The 17,568-nt window shown below is 46.6% G+C and overlaps 1 long non-coding RNA gene across 2 annotated transcripts in view; it reads right to left on the bottom strand.

The window, feature by feature from the left end:
* The window catches only part of LOC116967114, a 41,667-nt gene that overhangs the window by 11,087 nt on the left and 13,012 nt on the right, over positions 1-17,568 (bottom strand). Inside the window, exon 1 of one of the 2 annotated variants that reach the window (XR_004410147.1) lies at positions 16,649-17,033. The exons of the other annotated variant lie outside the window; for it this stretch is intronic. This is a non-coding gene — a long non-coding RNA (uncharacterized LOC116967114). Of the gene's footprint in view, positions 1-16,648; positions 17,034-17,568 lie in introns of those variants that run through there. 2 annotated transcript variants of the gene reach the window in all.

Here is a 17,568-nt window from a genome sequence, read left to right on the forward strand (position 1 = left end):
TACCCCTTTCAATTTCAAAGTGAATTCCATTCTAGCAAGACACGCCAGCCTGTGACAGACGTTGCAATATTTAAAGACAAGCTAACTCTGAGCCTTCACATAAATATTTTGCCAGAGGGTAACTGTCTATAAGCTAAAATCATCTGATTTCAAATTGTACCAAAGTTTGGCTTTACAGCATTCCACATTTGATAAGTAATGCATGCATCTTTTGGGCATAATCTTTGCATGACAATTTCCGAAAAATATTTAACACCATAAATTATTTTTTAATATTTAACTTCTGTTTTACTTCGGAGTCACGTGAGTGACTACGTGAAGAACCCGCTCAGCACGCATGCGCAGCATTACGCCAGCAGTGCAACAGCGGCTACAGCGGGAGTCAGGCGCTCCCGCTGCAATTTAAAGACGGACCGTCAGGTAAGTTGAACTGAGGTCGGCTTTACTTACCAAAGGAGAGCCGTCTGATTTCTCTTTCAGAATGAGTACACCAAAGACAAGGCTCTCAAAGAAATCTGTCCCCCGTTCGACTCCACCAGAGGAGCGTTCCATCAGGGGGGGGCAGCAACAGGCGGTAGGAACGCTTACCGAGCGCTCCGCTATTCCCGACACCGTGCCGAGCCCAGCCCCGCTAGCGCCTGAGCAGCGGGCTGGAGGTAAAGCTACCAGGAAAAGCGTCCGGCCGGTGGTTTCCGACACGTCGGACGGGGACGTCTCTCCATCCGGGCGGGGGAGAGACAGCCGCATGAGCCGCGTGGAGCGGCTCCTGGAGCAGGTGCTCCAACGAGGTGCGCCTCAGGAGGGGCGCTCTTCGCAGGTCAGGCACTCCCTCCACAGTGCCTTGTGCACTGTCCATTGCTTCCTCCTTACCCGAGGGTAGCTTTGGTGACCAGGATTGGGCTGGTCAAGAAGAGGGGACGATGGCTGAAGATCTTGGGAGTATGCAAGGGGTGCAGGAACAGGAAGAGCTGCTTGGTGTAGCGGACCGCTACGTGGCAACCCCACGTGCAGGAAGACCATTAGAAGCCAAACTAGCGGCCAGCATCAACCACCTCTCCAACAGGGCTCTACAGGAGCAGGTGGTCAATTATGCTTTAGAAACATATACGGCACCAGAGAACTGTGAGTCCCTTAAAGTGCCAACTGTAAACAGCCAAATCTGGGGGCAAGTTGGGGCAAACATCCGACACCACGAGCTAAAACTGCAGCGGATCCTCAGGCTACTAACGTCAGCCATCACTTCGTTTGCTCGTTCCATGGACAACACCGAGATGACCACCACTCAACAGGATATTCTCGCGCTGTTATGCAATACGCAATTTGAGATCAACAACCTGCGTAAAGAAATAATAAAACCTGCCATCAATCCTAAATTTGCGGGGTTGTGCAAAACCCCAGCCACTGAGCCAGACATATTGCTCTTTGGCAATGACCTCTCTAAGCGAATGAAGGATATGGAGGAGGCCTCAAAAACTTTCGGTCTCATGAAGGCAGGGCCAGGGACGAGCAAACCTAGAGCAATAAACACCAAGTGGCAGCACCCCGTCGCGTCCACCAGTCGACGTCCACCATATAGGACTGGTGAAAGCTCGGGGTCCGCATTCTATCACCGTAAGTCTTTTTAAGACCAGGGCCCAGAGCGGACCCCATGGAAAATGCGCCACCCCCCAACGTCAATGCCACGTCAGACAACACGCAAGCCTCGTGGGACCGGCGGGAACCAGAGGAAATACCCATAACCATGGAGGTAGGTGGGTCTGATTCCTATCAGCATATAGAAAGAAGGGGCTTAATACTAACAGGGGGGGGATTACACCAGTTTAAAGAAGCATGGGAGTCTATCACGAGTGATCAGTATATACTCAATGGCATTAGTGGATACAAAATACAATTCATAACAGGTAAATTGCCCCCAGTTCAACATTTACCCCAAAGGGTATTTTCCCTCCCAGCGAAAGAAAAACAAGAGGGACAAGTTGAACTGATGAGACTAATTACAAAGGGTATCATTGAAAAAACAAAACATGCACCCTTGGAATTTGTATCAAATATATTCACTAAAACCAAAAAAGATGGTGGATGTCACATCATCATTGACTTAACTTCACTAAATATGTTTGTTAAGTATATACATTTCAAAATGGAAACGTTTGTTACTGCCAAACAACTAATTTCCAAAGGATACTACATGGCAAGCATTGATCTTAAAGATGCTTACTATCAGTACCTATTCACAAGGATCATCGCAGATACCTGAAGTTTACCTGGATGAGGCAACTATGGCAGTTTATGGGTTAACATCAGCCCCAAGATTATTCACCAAGATACTAAAACCAGCCTTGGCAATATTAAGAAGACAAAAACATATTGTCATGGCATATCTTGATGATATCTTAATAGTAGGCAAAACCATGGAATTGACTATGTCAGCTGTATCAGCTACCAAACAGTTGTTCGAAACCCTGGGTTTGTCTTACAACCAGATAAATCTAAGTTGAAGCCATCCACAACTATGGACTACTTGGGCTTCACAATTAATTCAGCCCGCATGACTGTAACTTTGCCAAGAGACAAAACAGTTGCATTGGCACAATCATGCAACAATCTAATGGTCAACGAATGACCAACTATTCGACAAGAGTAATTGGGGAAATGGTAGCAGCATTTCCAGCTACGCAATTCGGACCTTTGCACTATCAAAACTTACAAAGAGCAAAGGTAAAGGCACTAAAACGACATGCAGGTCATTATGATCGTGTCATGAAGTTACCCACTGAAGCAATATCAGAACTACAGTGGTGGGCAAAAAACGTTTGGCATTGTTTCAGCCCTATTATCGTCACTAACCCTACGTTAGTTATCCAAACAGATGCCAGTGCTCAAGGCTGGGGAGCAACTAACGCCATATCCAGCACAGGTGGTAGATGGACTAACCCAGAGTCATCATTACTACTTACACTGGGCATAAATTATCTAGAGATGTTGGGTGCCTTCTATGGTTTAAAAGCATATGCATCAAATATGCATCACTTGCATGTTCGGTTACAAATAGATAATACTACAGTGGTGGCCTACATTAACCATATGGGCGGCATAAAATCGTTATCATGCGACAAGTTGGTTAACACAATTTGGCAATGGTGTGTCCAAAGACATATTTGGCTATCAGCAACTTACCTACCAGGTAAGCTAAATACAGTGGCAGACACCAGGTCACGTAAATTTAATGACAACATCGAATGGATGTTAAACCCCAAAATATTTGCAAAAATTGTCAAGCAATATGGCACGCCAGATATCGATTTATTCGCAACAAGGCTAAATCACCAGGTACCTATGTATGTCGCTTGGGAACCAGACCCTGAGGCAGCAGCGGTAGATGCGTTCGCGCTGGATTGGGGAAATTTCTTCTTCTATGCATTTCCTCCCTTCTGCCTCATTAGTCGGGTACTACGCAAAATACAAATGGACTCTGCTTCAGGTATTTTGATAGTACCCGACTGGCCTACCCGATACTCCATGACATGGTTGTTGGAACTCCGATGATATTTCCCAGTGACCCAGAGTTATTAAAACACCCAGTGTCAGGCATAAGCCACCCATGCCATGAAAAAATCAAACAACTGGGTTGCAGATTCTGAACAGACCATTGCTGGGACTGGGATTATCAGAACAAACCATCGACACCATGTCAGCATCCCTCCGAACATCCACTAAAAAACAGTACTTGACCAGTATCAAAAAATGGGAAAAGTACTGCCTGGATACAGGGACCACCTACATAACTGCATCAGTAACCAACGTACTGGAATTCCTGGCCAAACTTCACTACGAAGAAGGACTCAGCTACAGTGCCATCAACACAGCAAGAAGTGCCCTGTCTGCCTACTTAACACTAGCACCAGGACAACAGGCCATGGGATCTCACCCGCTGGTGGTAAAATTAATGAAAGGCATTTACAATACCAACCCCCCAAGACCAAGGTACACCCATATATGGGATGTCAGTGAGGTCCTGACTTACCTCAGGGGATGGCCACCAGCCAGATCCCTCAGCCTGGAAAAATTGACACTCAAAACGCTCAGGTTAATGGCACTTGTATCCGCACAGAGGGTCCAGTCTCTACATCGATTACGACTGGACAACATGATTACAGCTCCAGACCAGATCTCGTTTATGATCCAGGGACTGATCAAACAGAGCAGGCCAGGAACACCAAGTCCAGTCGTGGTATTCCGGGCTTACCCACCAGAACCACGGTTATGTGTCATGACCCACCTACTACCCTATATAGACACAACTAACAATATTCGAGGGAGTGAAAACGCCTTGTGGGTCAGTCATAAAAAACCTCATGGTCGGGTGACGAGCCAAACCATTTCGAGATGGCTCAAGCAGGTACTAAAAGCTGCGGGGATTGACACTAACTTGTATAAATCTCACTCCACCAGGGCAGCATCCACGTCAACGGCGGTAAGAATGAACGTGCCGATGGACCACATCCTGGCTACAGCAGGATGGGCGAGGGAAACCACGTTCAGGACTTTTTATCTCAAGCCGTTGGCAAAACCTGTGTTATTTGCAGAAACAATTTTACAGTCTGCAAATATTTAATTTAAGCCCGGGGGAGCAATTCTTTTTTGTTGTTATTGTTAATAAATACCGTTTTGTTTTTCATAAACAGATTAATTGGTTGATTACGATAACACACTTCCTCCCTCAAGGACTTCGGCAGTGATGAAGTAATAACTGTTACACGGTTTGAAATCACAGAGCTTTGAAATCTTCACGAAGTCACTCACGTGACTCCGAAGTAAAATAGTAAGATTAAACGAGAATTTACCAGTTTGAAGTTTGATCTGTATTTTATGAGGAGATACGATGAGGGATTACGTGCCCTCCGCTCCCACCCTCAATAATATGGGTCAAATTCATAAACTGATGTCTCCTTGTCTTTACTATGTTTACTTCAATAACTGTGTCTATCTGTGATTCCACACCGCTGCTTTGAAGTATGCCGCGCATGCGTGCTGAGCGGGTTCTTCACGTAATCCCTCATCGTAACTCCTCATAAAATACAGATCAAACTTCAAACTGGTAAGTTCTCGTTTATCTTACTATTTGTATTGAAACAGAATAATGCAGCCTGCATGTGTTAAGCAGATCTTCTCCATTGAATGTATGAATTACCACACTTTGAACCAGAGGTTCCTGTGTTTATTTACCATCTATACTTAAACACAGCTGTCAAATGCCCTGTGGCATCCATCATTCACTGAACTGCTGTAAAATACCAGCCTTATTCTCAGACAGCTGAAAGATTTAGACCAGTTTTCCAATCTGGTAAACCTAGATTAGACGCACAGAATCTCTTGCCCAGAGTAGGTGAATCGAGGACCAGAGGACATAGGTTTAAGGTGAAGGGGAAAACATTTAATAGGAATCAGAGTGGTAACATTTCACACTTCAAAGGGTAGTGGGCGTATGGAACAAGCTACCAGAGGAGGTAGTTCAGGCTCTCCCAACATTTAAGAAACAGTTAGACAGGTACATGGATAGGACAGGTTTGGAGGGATTTGGGCCAAACGCGGGTAGGTGGGTCTAGTGTAGCTGGGACATGTTGGCCGGCGTGGGCAAGTTGGGCAGAAGGGCCTGTTTCCACACTGTATCACTCTATGACTTTATGATTTTTTGCCACATTGGCAAAACCTCTATTTGCTGTTATGCTATGGGCTAAATCAGTAATCAAGTATTACTTCAGCTGTTTGTGTCCATCTTTAGTGTAAACCAGCATCTGCAGTTCCTTCCTACAGCTTTTGTCTGCTCCACTGCGATATCTCAAGGTATGCCGACGTTGAAGAAGTTCTCTACCTCTCTCCAACGAGAGTTCTGAAACATCGTTCTCTTTCCCCTGACTCTCAGTCTGAAGAAGGGTCTCGACCCTAAACTTCACCTATTCTTTTTCTCCATAGATGCTGCCCGACCCGTTGAGTAACTCCAGCTTTCTGTGTCTATCTTCCATGTGAACCAGCTGTTTCTTCCTGTACACGTCTAAAACTACATGTTGTGGATAGGAGGCCAAAGTGCTTGAAGAAGTTTGTGTCCGCTCGTTCTCAACAACATCAACTTCCTTTAACGTAGCGAAATGTCGGAGGCATTTCACAAAGGCATTATCAAATAACAAATAGGGAATGTTGGGGCCATTAACAAAAACGTGATCAATGAGGGTGTCTTATAAGTGGCAAGAGGCAGGGAGATTTATGGAAGGACTTCCTTTTGTTAGGACCATTATATGTCAATAAACCTGGTGCTGATGTACAACTGGAATGAATAGCATTCAAAAATCCATCCGCTTGGGATGGTGTATGTAAAGTAAAACAAGACAGATTACCCAGTGCAAATTGTGAGCAATTTATTGGGCACCATATCTGAGGAAGGATGTGCTAGCTCTGGTGAGGCTCCAGAGGAGATTTACAAGAATGATCCCAGGAATGAGTGGGTTGACATATGATGAACGTTTGATGGACCTGGGCCGGTACTCGCTGGACTTTAGAAGGATGAGGGGGCACCTCATTGAAACTTACAGAGTAGTGAAAGGCTTGGATAGAGTGGATGTGGAGAGGATGTTTCCATTAATGGGAGAGTGTAAGACTGGAGGTCAGAGCCTCAGAATTAAAGGACATTCCTTTAGGAAGATGAGGAGGAATTTCATTAGTCAGATGTTGGTGAATCTGCAAAGTTCTATGCCACAGAGGGCTGTGGAGGCCGTCAATGAATATTTTTAAGGCAGATAGATAGATTCTTGATTTGTACGCATGTCAGGGGTTATGCAGGGAAGGCAGGAGAATGGGGTAAGGAGGAGATTTAATGGCGGAGTAGATTTGAAGGGCCGAATGGCCCAATTCTGCTCCTATCACTTGTGACCTTATGACCTAATCCTGTGGTAGGAAGGTCAAACTAACATAGAGCAATGTCACGGAGATGTCACATTTTGGGTCGAGACTCTTCTTCAGACGAGTCTTGACCCGAAACGTCATCCATTCCTTCTCTCCAGATATGCTGCCTGTCCTGCTGAGTCACCCCAGCATTTTGTATGTATCTTTGTTTTAAACCAGCATCTGCAGTTCCTTCCTACACACTTGGTAAACTAAACCAGTTTGGATAACTATTTAATGGGTTTCTTCCAATAATCCCAACAATCGATCTAAGACACTGCAAACATTTGTTCAATTTTGACTATTTTTATTCAACCACTTTTAAATGCTGCAGCTGGAAGCAATATTCCCGCAGGTTTTATACATCTTGAACAGAGTCAGATTACTTCATGATGGAGCAGGAGAATGTCAAGTAGTCTTGTCAAACGCTGCATTAAATATGGATGTAAGTTCAGTGAATTTAAAATGGATTTTGCTTCCAGTGAACTGCAAACATTTAATAACTTGAGGGAACAGATTTAGGGTGAAATAAAGAGAGAAAGAAAGAGAGAAAGAGAGAGAGAGAGAGAAGAGAGAAAGAGAGAGAGAGAGAGAGAAAGAGAGAGAGAGAGAGAGAGAGATAGAGAGAGAAAGAGAGAGAGATCGATAGAGATAGAGAGAGAGAGAGACTCTCTCTCTCGCTCTCTATGCTCTCTCTCTCTTGATTTCTCTAGATCTTTCTAGAGAGCTCTCTCTCTCTCTCTCTCTCTTCTCTCTCTCTCTCTCTCTCTCTCTCTCTCTCTCTCTCCCTCTCTCTCTCCCCTCTCTCTCTCTCGCTCTCTCTCTCTCTCTCTCTCTCTCTATCTCTCTCTCTCTCTCTCTCTCTCTCTCTCTCTCTCTCTCTCTCTCTCTCTCTCTGAGAGAGAGAGAGAGAGAGAGAGAGAGAGCGCTTCCGTGGGCGCTGGTCACCACGTGGGGTTGAGAGTATTGTGAACAATGAATGCAATGTTGTATTATAATGATACTTGATATAGTGTAATTTTTGTTTATGATTTGATGTGTTGTATCATATGTTTGTGTCGAATAAAGTTTTTGAAAGGAAAAAAAAAGAGAGAGAGAGAGGTTAAGATGTCGTCTGTATGTTGAGAATTTTGACCAGATATACTGCACAGAAACAGCCCCTTTAATCATGGCTGAGCTACTTTTCCCTCTCAACAACATTCTACTGCCTTCTGCCCGTAACCCCGACACCTTTACTAATCAAGAATCTGTCAATCTCTGCCATAAAAATATCCATTGACTTGGCCTCGTTCTTGCTATTGAGGGAGCGCAGCGTAGGTTTACAAGGTTAATTCCCGTGATGGCGGGACTGTCATATGCTGAGAGAATGGAGCAGCTGGGCTTGTACACTCTGGAGTTTAGAAGGGTGAGAGGGGATCTCATTGAAACATATAAGATTGTTAAGGGTTTGGACACGCTAGAGGCAGGAAACATGTTCCCGATGTTGGGGGAGTCCAGAACCAGGGGCCACAGTTTAAGAATAAGGAGTAAGCCATTTAGAACGGAGACGAGGAAACACTTTTTCTCACACAGAGTGGTGAGTCTGTGGAATTCTCTGCCTCAGAGGGCGGTGGAGGCAGGTTCTCTGGATGCTTTCAAGAGAGAGCTAGATAGGGCTCTTAAAAATAGCGGATTCAGGGGATATGGGGAGAAGGCAGGAATGGGGTACTGATTGGGGATGATCAGCCATGATCACGTTGAATGTCGGTGCTGGCTCGAAGGGCCGAATGGACCTATTGCACATATTGTCTATTGTCTATTGCCTCCCCAACCATCTGTGGCAAAGAATTCCACAGATTCACCACCCACTGACGAAAGTAATTTCTCCTCATTTCCTTTCTAAAGGAACGTCCTTTTATTCTGAGGCTATGGCCTCAGGACCTAGACTCTACCACTAGTAGAATCATCCGCTCCATGTCCAGGTCTTTCACTATTCAGTAAGTTTCAATGAGCCACCCCTTCATCCTTCTAAAGTTGCACCCTGGCCACACCCTTTTCTCACCTCTCTCATCGGGCAAAAGGTATAGAAGTGTGAAAACGCACACCAGATTCAGGGACAGTTTCTTCCCAGCTGTTATCAGGCAACTTGAACCATCCTACCAGCAACTAGAGAGTTCCTGTGCTACAATCTTCCACATTGGAGACCCTCGGACTATCTTTGATCGGATTTTACTAGCTTTATCTTGCACTAAATGTTATTCACGTTATTCCCTTTATCCTGTATCTGTACACTGTGCTTTAACCGTCTTAATTACAGCGCCAACCTTCCTGCTCATCGCGGTGTGTGTCTGTATCACCATGGCTGTGCACCGTGTGAATGTCATTCAGAGAGCGCTCCCCCCGCTTGCCCTGTCCCCCGCCTGCATAACGGGCTGGTGAAGGAAGCGATGTGTGTGTGTGTGTTTCACTCTGACAGTCGCCGTTCCAGTTGCCAGTTTTTCAGGCGACTGTACCTGTACAAAATGTACTAAGTCAGTCCGCTGAAAAATCGCCTAAGTGGGACAGGCCCATTAGTAGACGTGACAATCAGAAAATAAACTATTACTTCAGTTTGATTTATTTTCTTCCTTTATTGCTCTCTTGGAGAAGAGGAAAGTTACAAATAAATCACATGCCTCAGCTTATACCGTTTATTTAGAGATACAGCATGGAAATAGGCCCTTCGGCCCACCGAGACCATGCCGATCAATGCTCACCCCATACACTAGCACTATCCTACATACTAGGGACAATTTACAATTTCCCTAAGTCGATTATCTTACAAACCTGTACTTCTTTGGAATGTGTGTGGAAACCAGAGCACCCAAAGGAAACGCACGCAGGTCACAGGGAGAACGTACAAACTCCATACAGACAGCACCCGTAGTCAGGATCGAACCTGGGTCTCTGACGCTGTAAGGCAGCAACTCCACCACTGCGTCACTTGTACAGTTATGAGAGGCATAGATTGGGTAGACAATCAGAACCTTTGTCCCAGGAGGGAATTATTAAGAATAAGGGATAGGCCATTTAGAACGGAGATGAGGAAAAACTTTTTCACCCAAAGAGTTGTGAATCTGTGGAATTCTCTGCCTCAGAAGGCAGTGGAGGCTAATTCTCTGAATGCTTTCAAGAGAGTGTTAGATAGAGCTCTTAAAGAATCAAGGGATATGTGGAGAAGGCAGGAACGGGGTACTGATTGTGGATGATCAGCCATGATCACAGTGAATGGCGGTGCTGGCTTGAAGGGCCTACTCCTGCACCTATTGTCTATTGTCTATTGTCTATTGTCTATTGAAATGCCAAAGACTAGAAGGCATAGCTTTAAGGTGAGGGGAGCAAGGTTTAAAGGAGATGCGCAAGGCAAGTTTAATTGTACATTGTTTGTGATCATGTATTGTCTTTCCACTGACTAGTTTTCTTTTTATTTCTTAGACCCCCTTTGGTCATGGCTGACCATGGGTGTCTCCAGGGTTGGAGGATGCCTGTGTGTGACTTTGTTTAACGTGGGGAGACTGGCGCACAGACAGCCACCACACGGTCCTTGACAAATCTGGGTCAGGATCCAATGGCATGGAATCCAAGACGACCGGAGACCCTTTTCTGCTGCAGCCTTCATCCGCCTTCCCAGCCGTTGTGACGCTCCACTAAGGTCAGCCATCGTCCTCCGCCTGTTCCACCATTGAGGTCTTGGTTGGATTGCTCTTTGTCAGAGACCTCCCCTTCGACCTCACTGCCATGGATGGCCCTACCAGGAACATAGCTCCAGACGGCATCGCTCTCAGGTTCTCAGGATCACACAAGCTTCTCCACCACAACAAGGTGACCATCCATGGAGAAGACTAGTTAGCATGCAACAAATAGCTTTTCACTCTGCCTCGGTGTGCGTGACAAGAAACTAAACAAAAATATACCGAACTCCAGTGAGTACTCTTCTAACGCGGCCTTTTAGTGAGGCTCCACTTTGTTTCTCTTCCCTACGGGTGTATACGCAGGCTTTAGCTATTGCCAGCCAGTTATAAGTATACAGCTGGCCTCCAAGACCTGTGGATTGATTTTCCATCGCAAGCTGGAAGCAAGGAGCATTTTCCACTTGGTGGGATCGGTATAACTTTCGTCAGCACCAACCAACTGGTTGGTGGGGAGAAGGCAGGAAAGTGGGATTAGGAGGCAGAGATCAGGCATGATCGAATGGCGGAGTGGACTCGATGGGCCGAATGGCCTAATTCTACTCCTACAACCTGTGAACTTGTGAACTGGGTTCAACTGCCTCACAGTACCACGGTAACGGTGGCGCAGCGGTAGAGTTGCTGCCTTACAGTGAATGCAGTGCCGGAGATCAGGGTTCGATCCCGACTACGGGTGCTAGCTGCACGGAGTTTGTACGTTATCCCCATGACCTGCATGGGTTTTCTCCGAGATCTTCTGTTTCCTCCCACACTCCAACGATGTACAGGTTTGTAGGTTAATTGGCTTGGTGAATGTAAAAATTATCCCTAGTGGTGTAGGATAGTGTTAATGTGCGGGGATTGCTGGTTGTCACGGACCCGGTGGGCCGAAGGGCCTCTTTTTCCGTGCTGTGTCTCTAAACTAAACAACACTAAACTATGCCTCCACTGGCAGCTTGTTCCTGTGAAACTCTCTGTCACCGAAGGCAGTGGAGGCTAGTTCACTGGGTGTTTTCAAGAGAGAGTTAGATTTAGCTCTTAAGGCTAACAGAATCAATGGATATGGGGAGAAAGCTGGAATGGGGTACTGATTTTGGATGATCAGCCATGATCATATTGAATGGCGATGCTGGCTTGAAGGGTCGAATGGCCTACCCCAGCACCTATTTCTATGTTTCTATGTTTCCATAGTCAGAGTTACAGTTCTCAAATGCCCTGACACTTTGTAACTTTATCGGCGTTCTATACATGGCGACTCTTTGCATACTTTGTTTATAGAATGCAAAACAAAGAATTTCACAGGAACAACCAGCCAGAGGAGGTTTACTTTAGTTTTGTTCAGTTTAGAGATACAGCGCGGAAACAGGCCCTTCGGCCCACCGACCAGCGATGCAAAGGTATAGGACACCGACAAAAAAAGTTACAAAGTGTCAATTTGAGAACTGTAAAGGGCCTGTCCCACGAGCATGCGACTCCATGCGGCAAGCACGACCTAAGCGACTCCAAGCGGCAAGTAGAATTGCGACCTAACCAGAAGCAGGGGCCACGCGGAGGTCGAGTGAGTGACATGAAGTGCGAGTGAAGTCCGCGGGAAAATCGTGCGTGACGTACGGCGTCGAGACGGCTGCGGGCCGGCAGGCCGTAGCAGCACGGAATTTTTGAACACGGTCAGTTTTTCGGAGCCCCGCGCGATGTCGGGACCAGCACCGCACAACTCCATACGGCTTCGGCGATCGAAGTGGGACCGACCCCGTGAAGCCATACAGCTCAAGCGATCACGTTAGGTAGCGCTTGCCGCATGGAGTCACTTAGGTCGCGCTTGCCGCATGGAGTCGCATGATCGTGCGACAAGCCCTTAACTCTATAGAACGAGCTGACAGAGGAGGTAGTTGAGGCAGGGACTAGTGCAACATTTAAGACACATTTAGACAGGTACAGGGATAGGACAGGATGGAGGGATATGGGACAAACGTGGGACTAGTGTAACTGGGACATGTTGGCAGGTGTGGGCAAGTTGGGCTGAAGGGCCTGTTTCCAAACTGTATGTGACTCTATGAGAACTGCATCTGAAAATGTGTGGTTGGAAATTCTACTTCCCCACCCTCCTTGCTTGAACAATGGGGAAACCCTCCCTTTTCCGAATGACTCTTTTTCCTCCTCCCAATGCCCTTCCCTCTGGCTCCACATTTCACTCCCCACCTTCCCTCCTTATCAAATTCATTTTGTCTTTGCCACTAATCGCCTACAGCCTCAGTTACTATCTCCACCCCTCTCTCTCCCACCAGACTCTCCTCCTCTCCCGAGTCCATCTATCACTTTCAAGATGTTACTCCAACCCTTCCACTCCCCTCTCTCCACCAACAATACCCGCCTCTGCTCCATCAGTCTGCAGAAGGGTCTGTCCATGGGCACAGAGTCCATAGACACAGTTGGGTCAAGCTCCCCATGACCATGTGGATGATCCCCGGGTGCTCCGCTTTCCTCCCACGCTCCAAAGACGTACAGGTATGTCGGCTAATTGGCTTTGGTAAAGGTTAGGAATTGTCCCGAGTGTGTAGGATAGTCCAGGTGTACGGGGATTGGTGGTCCGCCGGCTCGGATTTGGTGGGCCGAAGGGCTTGTTTCCACGCGGTCTTTCTAAACTAAACTAAACTAAATTTCACCAGCGCTCTGTTATTCTTCACCCAACAATGGGCCAACTCTATCATTCAGTACAGGTGTGATGAATTTGAGGACAGTTGCCTGATTATACATCACCATTCCTTCTCTCCAGAGATGCTGCCTGTCCCACTGAATTATTCCAGCGTTTTGTGTTTAAGTTTGCCTGATTTTACATGCAGCCAGTATTAGCCATGTTCTAAGATCATAACGTCATGTGATAGGAGCAGAATTAGGCCATTCGGCCCATCAAGCCTACCTCACCATTCAATCATGGCTGATCTATCTCTCCCTCCTAACCCCATTCTCCTGCCTTCTCCCCAAAACCCCTGTTGCCCATTGCTGCATTCAGCAGTGCAGAAGCTATCTCACCAGTGACTTGCACTGCACACATCCAAGATGTAATATAGAGTCATACAGCATGGAAACAGGTCCTTATGCCCAACTTGCCCACGCTGACCAAGATGATCCATCTACACTAGACCCACCTGCCTGCGATGGGCCCATATCCCTCTAAACCTGTCCTATCCAGTTCTTGGGTGAAGAAGTTCCCTCTGGTTTATTGGCATTCTTTTCTACTAATGACACTTAGTCAGAGTTCTCCAGGTTAGAACGAAAGGACAAACTGCTGTAATTGTAGACACAAGGAACTGCAGATGCTGGTCACAATAAAAAGAAACAAAGTGCTGGCATTTGTCCCCTTTGCAGGGAGGAATGGTGGCGCAGCGGTAGAGTTGCTGCCTTACAGCGTTTACGACGCCAAAGACCAGGGTTCGATCCCGACTGCGGGTGCTGTCCGTACGGCGTCTGTATGCTCTTCCCGTGAGCACATGGGTTTTCTCCGTGATTTTCAATTTCCTCCCACACTCCAAAGTCATACGGCTTTGTAGGTTTGTAGATTAGTTGGTCTCGGTAAAGATTGTAAATAGTCCCCTGAGTGTGGAGGATAGTGCGAGTGTACGGGGATTGCTGGTCAGTTCAGACTCGGTGGGCCGGGGGCCTGTTTCCGTGCTGTATCTCTAAACTAGCACTGGGTTTTTCTGGGCCTAATTCTGCTCCTATCACGTATGAAATCATGCCCACCCTATCTACCTGTGACTCCACTTTCAAGGAATTATGTATCTGCACTCCCAGATCCCACTGCTCTACAACACTCCCCATGACCCTGCCATTAACTGTAAAAATCATGCCGTTACAGACATGTAATGCAGAGGCTCTATAAGGCCGCCCTTGGAGTACTGTGAGCAAATTCAGGCCCCATATCTGAGGAAGGATGTGCTGGCTCTGGAGAGGGTCCAGAGGAGGTTTACATGAATTATTCCAGGAATGAGTGGGTTAGCATATGATGAGCATTTGCGAGCACTGGGCCTCTCCTCGCTGGAGTTTAGAAGGTTCAGGGGGGACCACATTGAAACTTACAGAATAATGAAAGGCATAAATAGAGTGGATGTGGAATGGAAAGGATGTTTCCACTGGTGGGTCTAGGACCCGAATTAAAGGGCACTCTTTTAGAAAGGAGGTGAAGAGGAACTTCTTTAGTCAGAGTGTTCAAGAAGGAACTGCAGATGCTGGAAAATCGAAGGTACACAAAAAAGCTGAAGAAACTCAGCGGGTGCAGCAGCATCTATGGAGCGAAGGAAATAGGCAACGTTTCGGGCCGAAACCCTTCTTCAGACTGATAGGGGGTGGCGGGGAGAAGGAAGGAAAAAGGAGGAGGAGGAGCCCGAGGGCTGTGGGATGGGAGGAGACAGCTCGAGGGCTAAGGAAGGGGAGGAGACAGCAAGGGCTAACAAAATTGGGAGAATTCAATGTTCAAGCCCGCAGGCTGCAGACTCCCCAAGCGGAATATGAGGTGCTGTTCCTCCAATTTCCGGTGTTGCCCGCTCTGGCCATGGAGGAGACCCAGGACAGAGAGGTCGGATTCGGAGTGGGAGGGGGAGTTGAAGTGCTGTGCCACCGGGAGGTCAGGTAGGTTCTTGCGGACCGAGCGGAGGTGTTCGGCGAAACGATCGCCCAACCTCCGCTTGGTCTCACCGATGTAGATCAGCTGACATCTAGAGCAGCGGATGCAGTAGATGAGGTTGGAGGAGATACAGGTAAACCTCTGTCGCACCTGGCAACGACTGCTTGGGTCCTTGAATGGAGTCGAGGGGGGAGGTAAAGGGACAGGTGTTGCATTTCTTGCGGTTGCAACGGAAAGTGCCTGGGGAGGGGATGGTACGGGAGGGAAGGGAAGAATTGACAAGGGAGTTGCGGAGGGAGCGGTCTTTGCAGAAGGCAGACATGGGGGGAGATGGGAAGATGTGGCGAGTGGTGGGGTCACGTTGGAGGTAGCGGAAATGACGGAGGATTATTTGTTGTATGTGACGGCTGGTGGGGTGAAAGGTGAGGACTAGGGGGACTCTGCCCTTGTTGCGAGTGCGGGAGTGGGGAGAGAGAGCAGTGTTGCGGGGTATGGGAGAGTCCCTGTTGCGAGCCCCATCTATGGTGGAGGAGGGGAACCCCCGTTCCCTGAAGAATGAGGGAACGGGGGTTCCCCTCCTCGAAGGGAGGAGAACCCCCAACGTCACCTCATTTCGCCACCATTAACACTACCGCACGCACACCAGGGACAATTTTACATTTATACCAGGCCAATTGACCTACAAGCTTGTACGACGTTGGAGTGTGGGAGGAAAACGAGGATCTTGGAGAAAACCCACGCAGATCATGGGGAAAATGTTCAGACTCCATACAGACAGCAACCCTGGTCAGGATCAGTCCCAGGTCTCTGGCGCTTTAAGGCAGTGGTTCTATTGCAACGCCATTTTTTGTCTTCTTGCCTTTGCAATTATTCTAACTTAACTGCATTAGTAACATTGGACGTTCTCCATTGTAATGATTGATATTTTTCAACTTTCTTGTGAATATGAGATGTATTGCACCATCATTCTGTGTTGTCCACCAAATCAGTTTGCCCAATATGGTGAAATTCACATTAGCTTCCAACCTCAATGATTATTCTCCAAGTATTAGATCATTAAAAGTTAGTTTTCAGGTTCACGTAATGAGGACATTAAGGTGTGACATCACTAAAACTATTTAGGCAGCGGCAAAGTAGGAAATTTAAAAAAGGAAGAATAAATAAAATGAAAAAGTTAGAGGATTTTTAGCACGGAAGAACATTAATTCCTGAAGGCGAAATGAAACTTTACAACTGTTTATCTGTTTTTATCAATGCATATCTGAAATATTTACAAAATTTGTTTTACACTATTATTCACGATCAGCCATTTGGAAACGTTTACATGAAAGATTTATAAAAATGGATTTTCATCATTTGAGTATGAAGACACAGATAAGCATTCAGCAAAAGATAAGGGACATACCTGATATTTACGTTGTATCCAACTCATTATAAGGTTATCGTCTTGACAGCCAATAGTTCCCATTTTTCAAATTAGAAGAATTCCAAATTCAACTTGCAACAAATAGTTGACAATGAAGCCATGGAGCAAAGTTCAATTCCATTCCATTTTTGGTCAGCTCAACTTGTAGCCATTGCTCTTCATGTATAAATACTTAGAAGGTAAAGTAAACACAAATAAATATATTGTGGCCATTCTTCCGTCGTCTGGTGAGTTTGCAAAAGCAAACATGTGAATCCATTGATACGTGGCTGTCTGGAATTGTAAGGATTCATATTGGCTATTCGTCCACATTACGTTCACGGGAGTGGATATGAAATCTCCTGCGGTGTCTCCCCTAGCAGAAGAAAATATTTGTGAGTTAAAATACATATTCTTAAGCAAACAAAGGAGGACCCGGCATAGGGGAACCGCCGTGAGGGGGTGGGGGGGGAAGATGAATAAAGGAGGACCCAGCGTGGGGCACTGCTATGAGGGGTGGGGGGAAAACAAAGGTGGATCTGGAGTGAGAGGGAACTGCCTTGAGGGAGGTGGAGAACAAAGGACCCAGCGTAGGGGTGGGGGGTGGGGCATCAACAAAGGTGGACCTGGCTCGGGATACTTCGATACTTTGTAACTTTGTCTATGCCCTTTATGTGGTGACTATTTGCATACCGTGGGTACGCAAGCAAAGAATTTCATTGTGACTTGCCACATGTGACAATAAAGTATTCATGCATTCATTCATTCTAAATTATAACAGCTAGAGTTGGGACTGCACTTTGAAAATGGCGCCAAAACATGGCGCTTCTTACGCACGGGATCAGTGGACTATTTCTGTACACTTGCTAATCGGGGATGTGCTTGGGTATGGCAACACTCTACTGGACTGTTTGTAAGAA

The sequence above is a fragment of the Amblyraja radiata genome, chromosome 2, assembly GCF_010909765.2.
Source record: "Amblyraja radiata isolate CabotCenter1 chromosome 2, sAmbRad1.1.pri, whole genome shotgun sequence".
Classification (NCBI taxonomy): domain Eukaryota; kingdom Metazoa; phylum Chordata; class Chondrichthyes; order Rajiformes; family Rajidae; genus Amblyraja; species Amblyraja radiata.